The following is a 15,887-nucleotide window of genomic DNA, read 5'->3' as shown; positions in this document are numbered from 1 at the left end:
GAAACAAGGGGAAATAAAATAAAAGGGTGAGGTGGTGTAAAAGTAATTTTAGATATGACTGGAAGAAGCTTTTGTATAAATGGATCAATAGTCAAGATCGTAAAATAAGAGGACTTGAGTCGCAAGATGATACGCGAAAAAGACAGTCAATTAGGATGGGAAGGAAAAAAGGGGAAATAAAAAGGGGAAATAAAAAGAAAAGGGTCAGCTGTTGTAAAAGTAATTTTAGATATGACTGAAAGAAGCTTTGCGTAAATGGGTCACTAGTCAAGATAGTATAAAAAGATAGTAAAATAAGAGGACATGAGTCGCAAGATGATACGCGAAAAAGACAGTCAATTTGGATGAGAGGGAAAATAAGGGGAAAAAAATAGAAAAAAGAAAAAATATGCAATTTTGAAATATGTAACAAATAATAAACAAATGGAAATATAAAACAATGGATAGTACATAGGATAAATATAATAAAAATGTAGAAAGCATTATAACAATACTAATCCAATGAGGACTCGGTTATGTGATTATGTCCATTGGGATGCAAAGTCCCTAATTTACAGATCCAAAAGTTTTCCCTCTGTTTTAATCTAATAAATCTATCAGAGGAATCTGCAGGTATACTTTCTATAGGAGTGACGATGATTTACTGAGCGTGGTTCTGGTGCTGTATATATGTCTTGAGCTTGTCATGGTGTAGTATTTATGTACTGAGCTTTGTTCTGGTGCTGTATATATGTTCTGAGCTTTGTTCTGGTGCTATGTATATATGTACTGTAGAAAAACAAAGGAAGGTTGATCCAACGCTGTTTAGTATTTAAAAAGGAATCAGTGTTCCCACTTTTATTGCAGCAGAAAAAATAAAATATGAACAAATGCAGTAGCGAGGTAGTTTCAAGTAATATGAGTTGAAGCCTACGCGTTTCAAACACTATCAGTGTCCTTATTCATGGCTGATAAGTACTGTGCTTTGTTCTGGTGCTGTATATATGTACTGAGCTTGGTTCTGGTGCTGTATATATTTACCTTATCTTAAGGTAAATGTAGATTTAAACAACAGAGACTGGTTCTTTGGGGTTATAGTTACGAGCAGCAGATTTTTTTCCGGAAACCACAAACAATTTAAAGCTCCTTAGGGTCTCAAACTATTCTGCTTTTTCTCCTCTATATGGCTCATTCTGCTTTTACAGCGAATTCAAAACCATGCTAGATCTGTGGCCGCCTAAACAGAAATCTGCAAATATACGGTACAGTGTCTTCAGGGTCTGGGGGGCCCACACTTTGTGAAGTGCCCGGGGCCCATGGTACCCTTAATCCACCCATGTACAGTATATGCGCATGGTGTATCTTCACAAAAATTAATGTTTTTTCAATATCCCATAAAACAATGGAATCTGACAAAAGCCTACCCAGCTGTACTCTAGGTATATTGGTAACAGCATGGACTGCACAGTGATTCAGTGGTTAGCACTGATACTTTGCAGCATCTGGGCAACAACATGTGCCTGGAGTTTGTGTGGGTACGGATGTGAATAATGACTAGCTCTGTACAGCACTGGGGAATATGTTGGTAAATTAAATTATTCGGCTGTTTCAGAAGGACCCATTCATATTTCATACAATACATGTAATATACCAGATACATACAAGCTAATAAGCCTTCTTCCAAATAATAGAAAGGGACATGGTCATAAAAAGGCTGTTTAAGCTTTTTTCCCTTACACTGTGGTATATGTCCTAACAGTCGCTCCCTCTAATAGGTGGTCCCACTGGTGTAGCTATAGGCGTCGCAGCGGTCGCAATTGCGACCGGGCCCCGAAGCCAGGGGGGCCCACGGCCCCCCGGACCACATCAATAAAAAGTTACTATAGTAACTCGGGCCGCGGGCCCCTGTTACTATAGTAACAGACAGTACTTACCTTCCTGGTTCCGGATCGCAGCGGAGGTCCTGACATCAAGCGCTGTGCGCAGCGCATGACGTCACAGCGTTATGCGCCGCGCACAGCATCGAGAGGACAGAACTCCCGCCGCGGCCGAAGAGGAAGGTAAGATTAGCCCTGACTGGCGGGTTCCGACTCCCGGGACCCGCCAATCAGCTGTTTTGAAGGGGCCGCAGCACTCGTACGAGAGCTACTCCCCTTCATTCCGGTCACTTCATTCCGGTCACACTGTGAATCGGTGTCGGCGATTCACAGTGTGAGCGAGTAGTGAAATGAAGGGGAAGCAGCTCTCGTACGAGTGCTGCGGCCCCTTCAAAACAGCTGATTTGCGGGTCCCGGGAGACACATCAGCTATTGATGGTCTATCCTGAGGATAGGCCATCAATGTTTAGGCACTGCACAACCCCTAAGCCTACGATGTAGCAGGCTTAGGGGGCTCATGAGACAGGATCACAGATTGTGTGATCCTGTCTGCTGGGCCCTGTATCTAAGCCAATCACATGGTAGGCTTAGATACATGGCCCATGCGGGATCCTGTCTGCTGGGCCCTGTATATAAGCCAATCACATGGTAGGCTTAGATACATGGCCCATGTGTGATCCTGTCTGCTGGGCCCTGTATCTAAGCCAATCACATGGTAGGCTTAGATACATGGCCCATGTGTGATCCTGTCTGATGGGCCCTGTATATAAGTCTACCACACTGTAGGTTTAGATACATGGCCCATGTGTGATACTGTCTGATGGGCCCTGTATATAAGCCTACCACACTGTAGGTTTAGATACATGGCTCATGTGTGATACTGTCTGATGGGCCCTGTATATAAGCCTACCACACTGTAGGTTTAGATACAGGGCCCCAGCACACAGTAATCTTATACTGTATAAGATTACTGTCTGCTGGACCCTGTATCTAAGCCTACGTTGTGGTAGGCTTAGATACAGGGTCCCACAGACAGTATCACACATGGGCCCTGTATCTAAGCCTAACACATGTGTTACTAATCGTTTTTCTTGTGTGTTTTCTTACAGGCTCGGTCGTTGGACTACGGCGGATTCCAGGACTACTTTGATGACGGCTTTTTTTTATTATCAATAAAATGGTTAATGAGGGTTGTGTGTTTTTTTTTTTTATTTCAATAAAATATTTTTTCTATGTCTTTGTGTTTTTTTTTAAACTATATTACTACCGCCTTAGTAATGGCCGCCGGCTGATTGACAGCATCCATTGCTAAGGCGGGGCTTAGTGTTAGCCCATTCAAAGATTCAGTTTGGCGCTCCCCCCCAACCTCTTTCCCGACATCTCCTTCCCCCTCACCGTGTTTGTTTTCTCTACCAATCAATGACGTGTCATTTCTTTTCCACATTTCTTTTTATGTAACGCGAGCATAAAAACATTTGTACATTTTACAATTTTACAAGCAATATGGTTCTATACACAACACCAGAACCAAGCTCAGTACATAAATACAGCCCCAGAACCAAGCTCAGTGTAGCGTCCATGGCCGTGGGCCGTCGGATTTACTCACCTCCCGACGCCCGCAGCCATGGATCTGTGAGCGCTGGTCCCCATCTCCTTACTAGGAGACGCCAGCGCTCACTTCTGCTCCGTTCGGCTGTGTCCCGTAGGGTGCGCGCGCACGCTCGTGCCCGGCCTTAAAGGGCCAGCGCACGCAAATAGGAGGAAGTCATCATCATCAACTGCCACGATTTCCTGGTCTATAAGAAGGCCCCTGGCCTTCTAATCCTTGCCTGAGCATTGTTAGTTTTCCCAGTCTGTCTTGCAAATGGTCCCTTAGTGTTACCCGTGCCTTGTTTCCCGTTCCTGTTTCCCGTGCTGTGCCTTAGTATCAAGTCGTGCCACTTCCTGTGTCATCTGCCACGTCCGGAGGAATCCACCACGTGCTGTGTCATCTGCCACGTCCAGAGGAATCCGCCACGTCCTGTGTCATCTGCCACGTCCGGAGGAATCTGCCACGTCCGGTGTCTTCTGCCACGTCCGGAGGAATGCGCCACATCCTGTGTTATCTGCCACGTCCGGAGGAATCCGCCACGTCCTGTGTCATCTGCCACGTCCGGAGGAATCCGCCACGTCTGGCGCAACTTGCGGCTCCTGTGTCATCCGCCACGTTTGCCGCTATCTGCTGCAACCATCTCCATCTGTACCAGAGCTGCGGCCACCGTCTGGACTATACAGGTACTCTTGTGCGGGACATTGTATTTCTGGGGTGTCCTGTTGTTTGGCCAGCTGCCTCCCCGCTACGGCGGTACGGCCTAGTGGGTCCACTAACCCGCTTCGTGACACTCAGTACATAAATACAGCCCCAGAACCAAGCTCAGTACATAAATACAGCCCCAGAACCAAGCTTAGTACATATATACAGTACCAGCACAAATACAGCTCAATTTAGTGCAAATCCTGCTGTACAGGTTTGTACGGCGTAAAACTACAGCTCCCAGCATGGCCCGAACAATGATGAGGATATGCTGGGAGTTGCTGTTTCACAAAAAATAAATTATACCACCATCATCTCGCTGCAGATCATACAGTGACTACAGTGCGGATTAGAGACAGAATAAACATTTACATTAAGTGACTCACCGGTGACGTCTCAGATTCTAGTTCTTTTTCTCCATCCGGTCCAGACCTCTATGATGACTTCTCCCGGTCACAGCCCATTTCTGCAGTTTGCCGCTCACATGTCTTCAGCTTCTCACTTTTCCAACATTTCTGCACCTATAAATAAAGATAAAGTTCTCATTATACCACACACTACGCCCCTAAATATAATAGGGACATACAATGCACCTCTAATTATAATAGCACCATACACCGTGTCCCACACACACACACACACACACACACACACACACACACACACACACACACACACACACACACACACTGTGCCCCTTGTAGATAGTGTCTGCCATAGAGCCCCCTGTAGATAGTGCCCCCATATAGCCCACCCCTGTATATAGTGTCCCACAAATAACTCCCCCTATAGTGCTCTACAGATAGCCCATCCCTGTATATAGCCCCCCTGTAGATATAGCCCACCCCTGTATATAGTGCTCCACAGATAGCCCACCCCTGTATGTAGCCCCCCTGTAGATATAGCCCACCCCTGTATATAGTGCTCCACATATAGTCCACCCCAGTATATAGTGCTCGACATATAGTCCACCCCTATATATAGTGTTTCACAGATAGCCCACCCCTGTATATAGCCCCCCTGTACATATAGTCCACCCCTGTATATAGTGCTCCACTATGGTGGGCTATCTGTGGAGCACTATATACAGGGGTGGACTATATGTACAGGGGGGCTATATACAGGGGTGGGCTTTCTGTGGAGCACTATGGGGGAGCTATTTGTGGGATACTATATACACGGGTGGGCTATATCTACACTGGGACTATATACAGGGATGGGCTATATCTACAGGGGGACTATATCTACAGGGGGACTATATACAGGGGTGGGCTATATCTACAGGGGGACTATATACAGGGGTGGGCGATCTATGGAGCACTATATACAGGGGTGGTCTATATCTACAGGGGGGCTATATACTATATAGCACCCCAGTAGCTATAGCCCACCCCTATATATAGTGCTCCATAGATAGCCCATCCCAGTATATAGCCCCCCTGAGGATAGACACCCCCATAGATAAAGCCCCCTGCGGGTAGATAAAGTCGTCCCCCCGTAGATAAAGTCCCCCTTGTAGATAAAGAAGCCCCCCCCGTGTAGACAAAGTCCCCCCGTAGATAAAGTACCCCCGTAGATAAAGTCCCCCCCGTGTAGACAAAGTCCCCCCTCCGTAGATAAAGTCCACCCCCCATAGATAAAGTCCCCCCCGTAGATAAAGTCCCCCTTGTAGATAATGCCACACACTTTTGATACAATTAAAAAAAAACTATTCAAACTCACCTTAATCCCGCTCCCACGCCGGCAGCAATGGAGACCTGCTCTCTTATGCGCAGTTCTCCTGGGGGTTGAACGCAGCGTCTATGAAAGGCGCTGATTGGCTGGGCAGGATGACTTTCCCTGTCAATCAGCGCCTTTCATCGACGGAAGCTTCACTGGTACAAAAGGTACCAGTCGCTTCACTGGTGCAGAAGCGCTGAATAGCCGGGCACGTTCCGTGCCCAGCCATTCATTGCTTCTAATTGTACCTTTGTCCTATAGACACAGGTACAATTATAGTGCAGGAGGAGGTGGCACTGGCGCCCCCCTTTAAGTTGCGCCTGGGGCACATGCCCCGCCTGCCCGCCCCGTAGCAACGCCCCTGGCTCCAGGACTCTGGGGAATCCCCTGTCCCAGGCAGAGCGCTAGTATAGGCTCTGCTCCGGGACTCTGGGGTATCCCCTGACATCAGTGTCCATATATAGACATTGTTGTCAGAGTCTTCCCGAGAGCCGAAGTCCCAGGCAGAGTGCTAGTATAGGCTCTGCTCCGGGACTCTAGGGAATCCCCTGACATCACTGTCCATATATGGACAATGTTGTCAGGCTCTTCCCCAGAGCCGGAGTCCCGGGCAGAGCTCTAGTATAGGCTCTGCTCCGGGACACTGGGGAATCCCCTGACATCACTGTCCATATATGGACAGCGTTGTCAGAGGCTTCCCCAGAGCCGGAGTCCCGGGCAGAGCGCCAGTATAGGCTCTGCTCCGGGACTCTGGTGAATCCCCTGACATCACTGTCCAAATATGGACAGTGTTGTCAGGCTGTTCCCCAGGAGTGGAGTCCCGGGCAGAGCGTTAATATAGGCTCTGCTCCGGGACTCTGGGGAATTCCCTGTCCCGGGCAGAGCGCTAGTATAGGCTCTGCTCCGGGACTTTGGGGAATCCCCTGACATCTGTGTCCATATATGGACAGTGTTGTCAGGGTTTTCCCGAGAGCTGGAGTCCCAGGCAGAGCACTAGTATAGGCTCTGCTCCGGGACTCTGGGGAATCCCCTGACATCACTGTCCATATATGGACAGTGTTGTCAGGGTCTTCCCCAGAGCCGGAGTCCCGGGCAGAGCGCTAGTATAGGCTCTGCACGGGGACTCTGTGGAATCCCCAAACCCCAGTGCCGGAATCCTTGTCAAAGCACTACTAGCAACTAGCTACTGGCTCCTGACATCAAATCATTTCTTCTGATAGTTTCCGGTCCACAGCTAGTGGGGGGAGAAAATTACGTGCAGACGCTGTGATAGCGCAGGAGTGGTCATGCGTGTTAAACACTGCTAGTGTAGAAACTATGCATGCTCAGAGACAGTGGCGTAACTACCGCCGTAGCAGCAGTAGCGGCTGCTACGGGGCCCGCGGCATGAGGGGGCCCGTGTCGCCCGCCGGCACGGGCCCCCACAATGGCCGGAGGCTCCGCTAGCAGCCGCTATGGCTGCTACAGCGGGATGCCACTGAACACTACGGCAGAGCAGGGAGGTATTTCCCCGCTCTGCCATTTACTGGTTCCCGACCGCTGGCTGTATTTTTACTGCCAGCGGTCAAGGTCCTTAGAACCCGAGCCATAGACTTTCTACGGCTCGGGTTTTAACTTGCTGCCCGCGCGATCGGGCAGCTGAATGTCGGGTCTCCGGCTGTCAGTGACTGCCGGGGACCCTGAGGAGAGGATAGAAGCAGCTTTCGCTGCTTCTGTCTTCTTTGATCACTTGTACACAGCGCTGAATGCGCGCTGTGTACAGGAATAGAGACAGCAGCAGCGGCGCTGTCTCTATTCCTCCCGGTGATCATGTGACTGGTCACATGATCGCCGGGTGCCGTTAGTGGCAGGCTGCTGCTGGGTCTTACGAGACCCAGCACAGCCCTATTAGTGACAATCGTCACTATGAGAGGGCTGATTTCCCCTGTAACTGGGGCTGCTGTGCAGCTCCAGTTACAGTGGAAAAACATGGTGTAAAAGCAAGAAAAAATATATATAAAGTTCCCCAAAGGTCTTTTTTGACCTTTGAGGGACAGACCATAGTAATAAAAAAAGAATAAAGTAAAGTGCAAAAAAAATGTAAATAATAAATACACATAAAATACCCACCCCAAAAAAAAAACGTTCCCCCCGCCAATCATTGTTGTAACGCTAGTGCTGGCCTAATTACCCTAATATAGACATGTAATATATTAACATTTACGGTAGAATGACGGTCACAAATAAAAGGTCTATTTTAGGGTAAAACTATGTTATTACCAAAAAAAAAATAGCTGAAATGTAAAAAAGCTTATTTTTTTACTATTATTTTCAAACTTTATGAATAAAAATTCTAAAATAGCAAAAAAGGTGTGTATAAAAACGAGAAAAAATGAAACCTGCATTGTCTACGGAAAAAACGTCGCAAAAATCACGTCGTTAGCCCAACAAATAAAAAAGTTATAGCCATTTAACTAACACGTGCTTAAAAGGGCTAAACGGTGTCTTGTCCTGAAGGCGCAAAATAGAGCAAAAGACATGTATCCCCTCTCCACAGGATCTCCACAGGATCTCCACAGGACAGGATCTCCACAGGATAGGGGATACATGTGTGATCGCTGGCAGCGATAGGGAGAACGGGGGACTGAAAGTCCCCTGAAGTTCTCCATCACAAACCTCGGACTTCCGGGGTCTGTGTCGGCAGCTCCGTAGAAATGAATGGAGCGCCGGTCGTGCTTGTGCGCATGCGTGACCAGCGCTCCTTTCATTTTTATTGAGCTGCGCAGACGCCGGAAGTCTGAGGTTTGTCATGGAGAAGTTCAGGGGACTTTCAGTCCCCCGTTCTCCCTATCGCTGCCAGCGATCACTCATGTATCCCCTATCCTGTGGAGATCCTGTGGAGAGGGGATACATGTATTTTGTAGGACACACTGTAGGTCGCATTTTTTGGGAGGGGGGACGCTGTATGGCGTTCCTTACAGGGGGGGGGATTCTGTATGGCGTTCCCTACAGGGGGGGTGGCTGTATGGCGTTCCCTACAGGGGGGGAGCTGTATGGCGTTCCCTACAGGGGGGGAGCTGTATGGCGTTCCCTACAGGGGGGGGCTGTATGGCGTTCTCTACAGGGGGGGCTGTATGGCGTTCCCTACAGGGGGGGCTGTATGGCGTTCTCTACAGGGGGGGCTGTATGGCGTTCTCTGCAGGGGGGCTGTATGGCGTTATCTACAGGGGGGCTGTATGGCGTTATCTACAGGGGGGCTGTATGGCGGCGCTATCTACAGGGGGGCTGTATGGCACTATCTACAGGGGGGCTGTATGGTGCTATCTTCAGGGGGACTGTATGGCGCTATCTACAGAGGGGGGCTGTATGGCGTACTCTACAGGGGGATGTATGGCGCTATCTACAGAGGGGGGGCTGTATGGCGTTATCTACAGGGGGGGGGCTGTAAAAAAGGCACTATCTACAAGGGGGGGGGGGTTGTGCGACACCCAGGGGAGGGGGGGGGCCCCAGTCAAAAGTTTGCTATGGGGCCCAGTCTTTCCTAGTTACGCCCCTGCTCAGAGACTAGCTGTGTTTACCACGAATGCTCAGAGACTAGCAGTGTTTCTCTCCCCTAGTAGCAGACCGGAAACAATTAGAAGAAATGGAGTATCCGGTCCACCACTTCCCTCGGTGTACAGTGACGTCAGGAATGACGTACCCATACATTGAGCCAGCCAGAAAATGGAACTCAGATCATGGACGGGCTGGCGCCAGAAGTAAGGATTTTATTCTTTATTTTTATCTATCTATCTATCTATCTATTTATCTATCTAGTATAATGATTATTTTACTTAAAATAATACACATTAGGGAGATTTACCTAGATTTGCGTTTCATACGCCAGTCTAAAACCAAAATATGTTGTAGCATCTTTGGCTGTCCATGTGCCAGCAATTGAAATCTATTTCAAATCCTTGCGCAAATGTGGCATGCGCCATGCTTTGCGACTTTTCCATGTCAGAATTGTGGCACAAATACAATAATAAATTCCCCTATTATGTGTCATTATTATTTCATACAATATTTTTTATTGCAGAGAGTCAGAATAAAATATTTTCAACAATAAATCCCAGGGCTTTATTTTCTCTATAAACGGGATCTGATCTGGTAAAACATGCAGAACAATGGGAATTATTCTTGGGGAGAAGACAAAAGATAACAATAAGATATTTATTTTAACATAGTACAATGTTTTTGTATTAAATATGTAACATGCCAGAGACCTAATTCGCTAGTCTTCTTAAAGCAGATAGGTATAAAGTAGGACAGCACACAATTAATTGAATGCAAAAATTTGTTTTGATTTATTGAGCTTCAGAATAGTCAAGTATGGGCAACATTTTGGACCAAGAAGGTCCTTTATCAAGCAGTAGACAATAGTAACATTGTGTACTGCTTTTTTAAACCAACCCTGATCTATACTTTTCCACAACTTTGTCTCAGGGCCACACTGTCCATGAGGCGAGGTGAGCCTCTCACATCAGGCGGCTGCATATCTGCTGTCCCAACCAACCGCCGCCACCCCCTCCTGCACTATATCAATAAAGGAGACTAGACATGGACCGCACATCCACTTTATACTATGATCAATTGCGGCTAGGCAAAATTATTAAACATAAACGAAAGGCTCTTTGTAACATTTTGATCAAATTGTATGCAAGCCCACTTGCCACTTCACGGCGACCTCTTGAAAGTGGGTCCCTACTCTATCGGTTGTAGCACCGCGTGGCGGTCACCTTCACTGCAGCACCGCTCCTGCAGAGGGAGCAACCCAGAGGCCCAAAAGCACCCATGCCATCAGGCCAAGCCAATCCTCCTTGGCTCTGGGCCACGTCCCCCCACAAGTGCAGCACCCCAGCAACAGACACTACCCCACAGTAGCACAACAAGTGAACAGATGGAATAAGCTCACCTTACCATGCGCCCCCAGTGGACAACTGAGAGTACAAGCAGGAGCAGAAACACTTATGAGGTCATTCCTAAATTAAAATCAACTGGGCCAAAAGTGTGGAGTGCTGGTACCCAGTAAAACAAAAGAAATGAGGGGGTAGACTCTATATTATATCAATAAAGGAGACTAGACATGGACCGCACATCCACTATATACTATGATCAATTGCGGCCCTCCTGCGCTATAATTGTATCTTCGTCTATAGGACGCAGCTACAATTACTAGCTCTGGCATGGCAGCCCTGCTTACCCTGCCATTCAGAGCCTTTCAATAACACAGGTGATTAGACACAGGTGGCTACATTAGTTCCTTGCGCTGACATTCAGTGCTTTTTAATGACGCAGGCGGCGTGATGACATCATCGCGCCGCTTGTGCGGTTCAGCTCCAGCAGACCTGCTCAGAAGAGAGCAGGCCTGCGTTGCTAGAGGACGGTGCTGTAACGGATCTGGTGAGTATGTAAAGTTGTTGTTTTTTTAGTTAATGTGAGTGCCATTATCTACAGGGGGCCCTATATACAGGGGACTCTGGGTGGCAGTATGTACAGGGGCTGTTTGTTGAGTGCTATCTACAGGGGGATCTATGGGTGTCACTATCTACAGGGGGATCTATGTAGGGCACTATCTCTAGGGTGGGTCTATGGGGGCACTATGTACAGTGGGCTCTATGAGATTTCCAGCAAGGCAAACGTAATCTCGTGAGATTAGGATGTAAACGAGATTACGTTTGCCTTGTTGGAAATCTCACAGAAAAGATTCAGACGTGTCAGGATTCTGAATACACATTACGTCCTGGTTGGAGGTAATGTATATTCATTATCAGGACACTGCAGTAATGTTATAGTGTGTGTATGTAGCTGCACATAACGATATAGCTATATCGCTAGTGCAGTGTAAATGAATGGAGAGAAGTGTATGACGCTGATTGGTCAGTGTCATACACTCCTCTGTACAACGCCCACTTGGTCTAAAGTAAAAACACGCCCACTTGTGCATTAAGAAACTCATTAGCATAAAGCTAAAAATCGCTCATAAAGTGTTTAAAATAGATAGTTTTTCTAAATAAAAAGCACTGCTGTCACGTACATTATTGCGCCCATCTCCTTATGTAGGAGATAGACCACTTATAATGTGGTGACAGAGTCTCTTTAGTTCTGGTGCTGTATATATGTATGAGCTTGGTTCTGGTGTTGTGTATATATAATGAGCTTTGTTCCGGTGCATTATTTATGTACTGAGCTTTGTTCTGGTGCTGTATTTGTGTACTGAGCTTTGTTCTGGTGCTGTATTTCTGTACAGATCTTGGTTCTGCTGCTGTATTTTTGTACTGAGCTTGGTTCTGCTGCTGTATATATGTACTGAGCTTTGTTCTGGTGCTGTATATATGTACTTAGGTTTGTTCTAGTGCTGTATATATGTACTGAGCTTTCTTCTGGTGCTGTATATATGTACTGAGCTTAGTTCTGGTGCTTTATATATGTAATGAGTTTTGTTCTGGTGTTGTATTCATGTACTGAGCTTGGTTTTAGTGCTGTATATATGTACTGAGCTTAGTTCTGTTGCTGTATGTATATACTGAGCTTGGTCCTGGTGCTGTATTTATGTACTGAGCTTTGTTCTAGTGCTGTATTTCTGTACTGAGCTTTGTTCTGGTGTTGTATTTATGTACTGAGCTTTGTTCTGGTGCTGTATTTATGTACTGAGCTTGGTTTTGGTGCTGTATTTATGTACTGGTAAAAACACAAAAAGACCCTGGTAGTTGGCGGGCACATAAACAATTTTCTATCAACTAAATGCCCAAAGGCAATCAAAGCCCTATTTCCCAACTACCTACGAGTACTAAAATAAAAACCTTTATTAAAGCTATTGTAAACAAATTCACGAACCACATATAATAAAATAGTCAAGCAAGCTGCTAGAGAGTGAACTGAAGGTACAGTGCCTGGAAAATATATTTTGAATAGCACACTTCTATCTATTTATATTTTAATTAGAGCCAGTGGCTGCAGAACGCTGTAACTCCACTAACTAGTAGTATAGGGTGCATCTAACAGCAGAGCATGATATTAAAATTAGTTAGCTCCCCCGACATGTTTCACTACACATGTAGCGCCTTCAGGGGTTTCCGGGGCTAATAAATTAGTCTACTAGTTAGTGGAGTTACAGCGTTCTTACAGTTCACCCTCTAGCTCGCATTAACTATTTTATTATATAGCTTTAATAGCTTTAACAAAGGTTTTTATTTTAGTTCTCGTATAGGTAGTTGTGAAATAGGGCTTCGCTTGCTATTGGGCATTTAGTTGATAGTATATATGTACTGAGATTAGTTCCTAAGCTGTAATTATATAGGATATATTTTTAATAACAAAATTGCAGGGCAGATGGAATTTATATATGCTGATTTCTCATTAACCGTTTCCCTACCGCTGACGGTAAATTAACGTCGGTGCTTGCTGGGCTTTGTGCAGCGCCGATGTTAATTTATGTTCCTCCTAAAGTCGGCGATTAGGTACCCCAGAGTGCGTCTAACACCCGGAATGGGCTGTTGCTATCAGCCTCTGGTCGGGGTGATCTCATCAGGGCCTGATTGGTTGAGGTCCCACTTGATGGTTATAACTTTCTCTCTCCCCTGCCTCCTGTCAGTGTGAGTTCAGAGGAGAGAGAAGACAGAGAGAGTGTTAGCAGCCCGAACGGGTGTCTCAGAGTAGCGCTGACACCTGGATCGCGCTGTTAACACCGGCCTCTGGCCTCTGGTCCCGCAGACATGATCGGAAACCTGATGTCACGAAGCGGGGTGTGGACCCACTGGGCCGTCCCACGTAGCGGGATGGCAGCTGGCCAAACAGGTAAAGTACAGAGTTCAATAGTTCAGTGACGATTGGGCCGTCTGTAGGTAGGTCAAATTCTTGTGATCCGTGAAGATCAGGATAGGATGAACCGCGCCCTCCAGTAGATGTCTCCACTCCTGCAGAGCCAGCTTGATAGCCAGTAACTCCCGATCCCCAATTGAGTAGTTGCGCTCTGCGGAAGAATACAGCTTGGAATAGTAGCCACATACCACAGCCTTGCCTTTTAATCCTCTCTGGAACAACAGTGCACCAGCACCAGCCGAGGAAGCGTTCACCTCTAACGAAAACTGTAGAGATACATCAGGATGGTGCAGAATGGAGGCAGACGTGAAGGCTTTTTTTAAGGATTCAAATGCGGCTTCAGCCTCCGGAGTCCACATTTTGGCATTCATACCCTTCTTCGTGAGGGTGGAGATAGGAACAGTCAAAGATGAAAAGTTGGGAATGAACAGCCGGTAGAAGTTGGCGAATCCTAGGAAGCGTTGTATGGCCCTCAAGCCTTGGGGGCGTGGCCTCTCCAGGACAGCCTTTACCTTCTGGGGGTCCATCTTGAGGCCCTGATCGGAGATGATATAGCCCAGGAAGAATAGAGACTTCTTCTCAAACACACACTTCTCCAGCTTGGCATAAAGGCCAATGTTATGAATGAATATCAATGAATGTAATGTTTTAAGCCTTGTAACATCCTAGAAAAATAAAAGAATGTTCAAAAAACATTTGGATGATGACATGATTCTAGTCACATGTGACGTGGAGTCCTTGTATACGTCTATCTGTCACGACCAGGGGATACGTGCATCCAAATACTTCTTGAGTATGACCAACTATGACCCTGACCTCATTGAACTTGTGATAACTCTGTTAGAGTTCTCGCTCACTCATAATTTCTTTACCTTCAAGGATCGCTTTTTCCTGCAGCTCCAGGGCACGGCAATGGGGGCAACATGTGTGCCCTCATATGCTAATTTGTTCCTGGGGCTGTGGGAGAGAGAGATTGTCCTCAATACTCCTGGACATGACGCCGTACTCCTCTGGTGTAGATACATAGACGACATTTTATTTATCTGGCAAGGCTCCACTGAACATCTAGAATCTTTTCTTTCTTCTCTGAACGACAACAATTTAAACATCAGGCTCACTTGGAAGTTTAGTACGTCATGTGTGGAATTTCTTGATCTCTTGATATCAAAGGATGTTGATAATATTGTCTCTAAAGACATTTTTAGGAAGGAAACCGCGACCAATGCACTTCTTTATGCCACTTCCTCCCACTATCCAAAGGTCAAGAGGGCCATTCCAACAGGCCAATTTTTAAGAGCTCGGCGTATCTGTTCTAACATGAGTAAATTTGAATATCAAGCTTCAGATATGTCAGCACGTTTTCGTGATCGTGGATATAATCAGAAGGATATAAGACGTGGGTATCTCAGAGCTAAACAAACACCACGTGAGGGATTACTGGTGAGTAAACCCAAGTCCAAAGAGATTTTTGATCCTAATGTTAGGTTTATTACAACCTTCAACTCTCAATGGGTTGAAATTCGCGAAATCATGCAGAAGCATTGGAATGTGCTCCTCACGGATCTAGATCTATCCACTTGCCTGTCGAAGTATCCCTCTATTACTTGGAGGAGATCGAAAAATCTGCGTGATCTTTTGACTTCTAGTCATTACATTTCTAAGACCCAAATGAGTCCATTTGGCAGTCGTGGTCCACCCTGGGGATCATTCAATTGTGGCAGCTGTGCTGCCTGCAAATTTATTACACGCTCATCCTCTTTTTATGATTCCAAAAAAGATCGGGAATATAAGATTGTGTTCAACATAACCTGTAAAACGGAGGCTGTGATTTATTTTGCAACATGCCCCTGTGATTTTATCTATATAGGAATGACTAGCAGCCCTTTCAAGACACGTGTACTTGAACACGTTAGTAAGATCCATACAGCAAGCAATGTCAAAGATGTTGACCAACTACAGCCGATTGCTAGACATTTCCATCTACATCATTCCTGTGACCCTAGTGGTATAAGATTTCTGGGTATTGATAGGGTCAACATGGGCTGTAGGGGTGGCGATATCCGTAAAGCCCTCCTGAAAAAAGAAATGAAGTGGATTACTCTGCTAAATACCACTACACCCTTTGGCCTCAATGAGGCTACTAGCTTCAAACCTTTTCTATAAATTGTTATAAGCAGCGC

Source organism: Rhinoderma darwinii, chromosome 2, assembly GCF_050947455.1.
Source record: "Rhinoderma darwinii isolate aRhiDar2 chromosome 2, aRhiDar2.hap1, whole genome shotgun sequence".
NCBI classification, from domain to species: domain Eukaryota; kingdom Metazoa; phylum Chordata; class Amphibia; order Anura; family Rhinodermatidae; genus Rhinoderma; species Rhinoderma darwinii.
The sequence above is the reverse complement of the archived record's forward strand: the minus strand, read 5'-3'. Positions refer to the sequence as shown.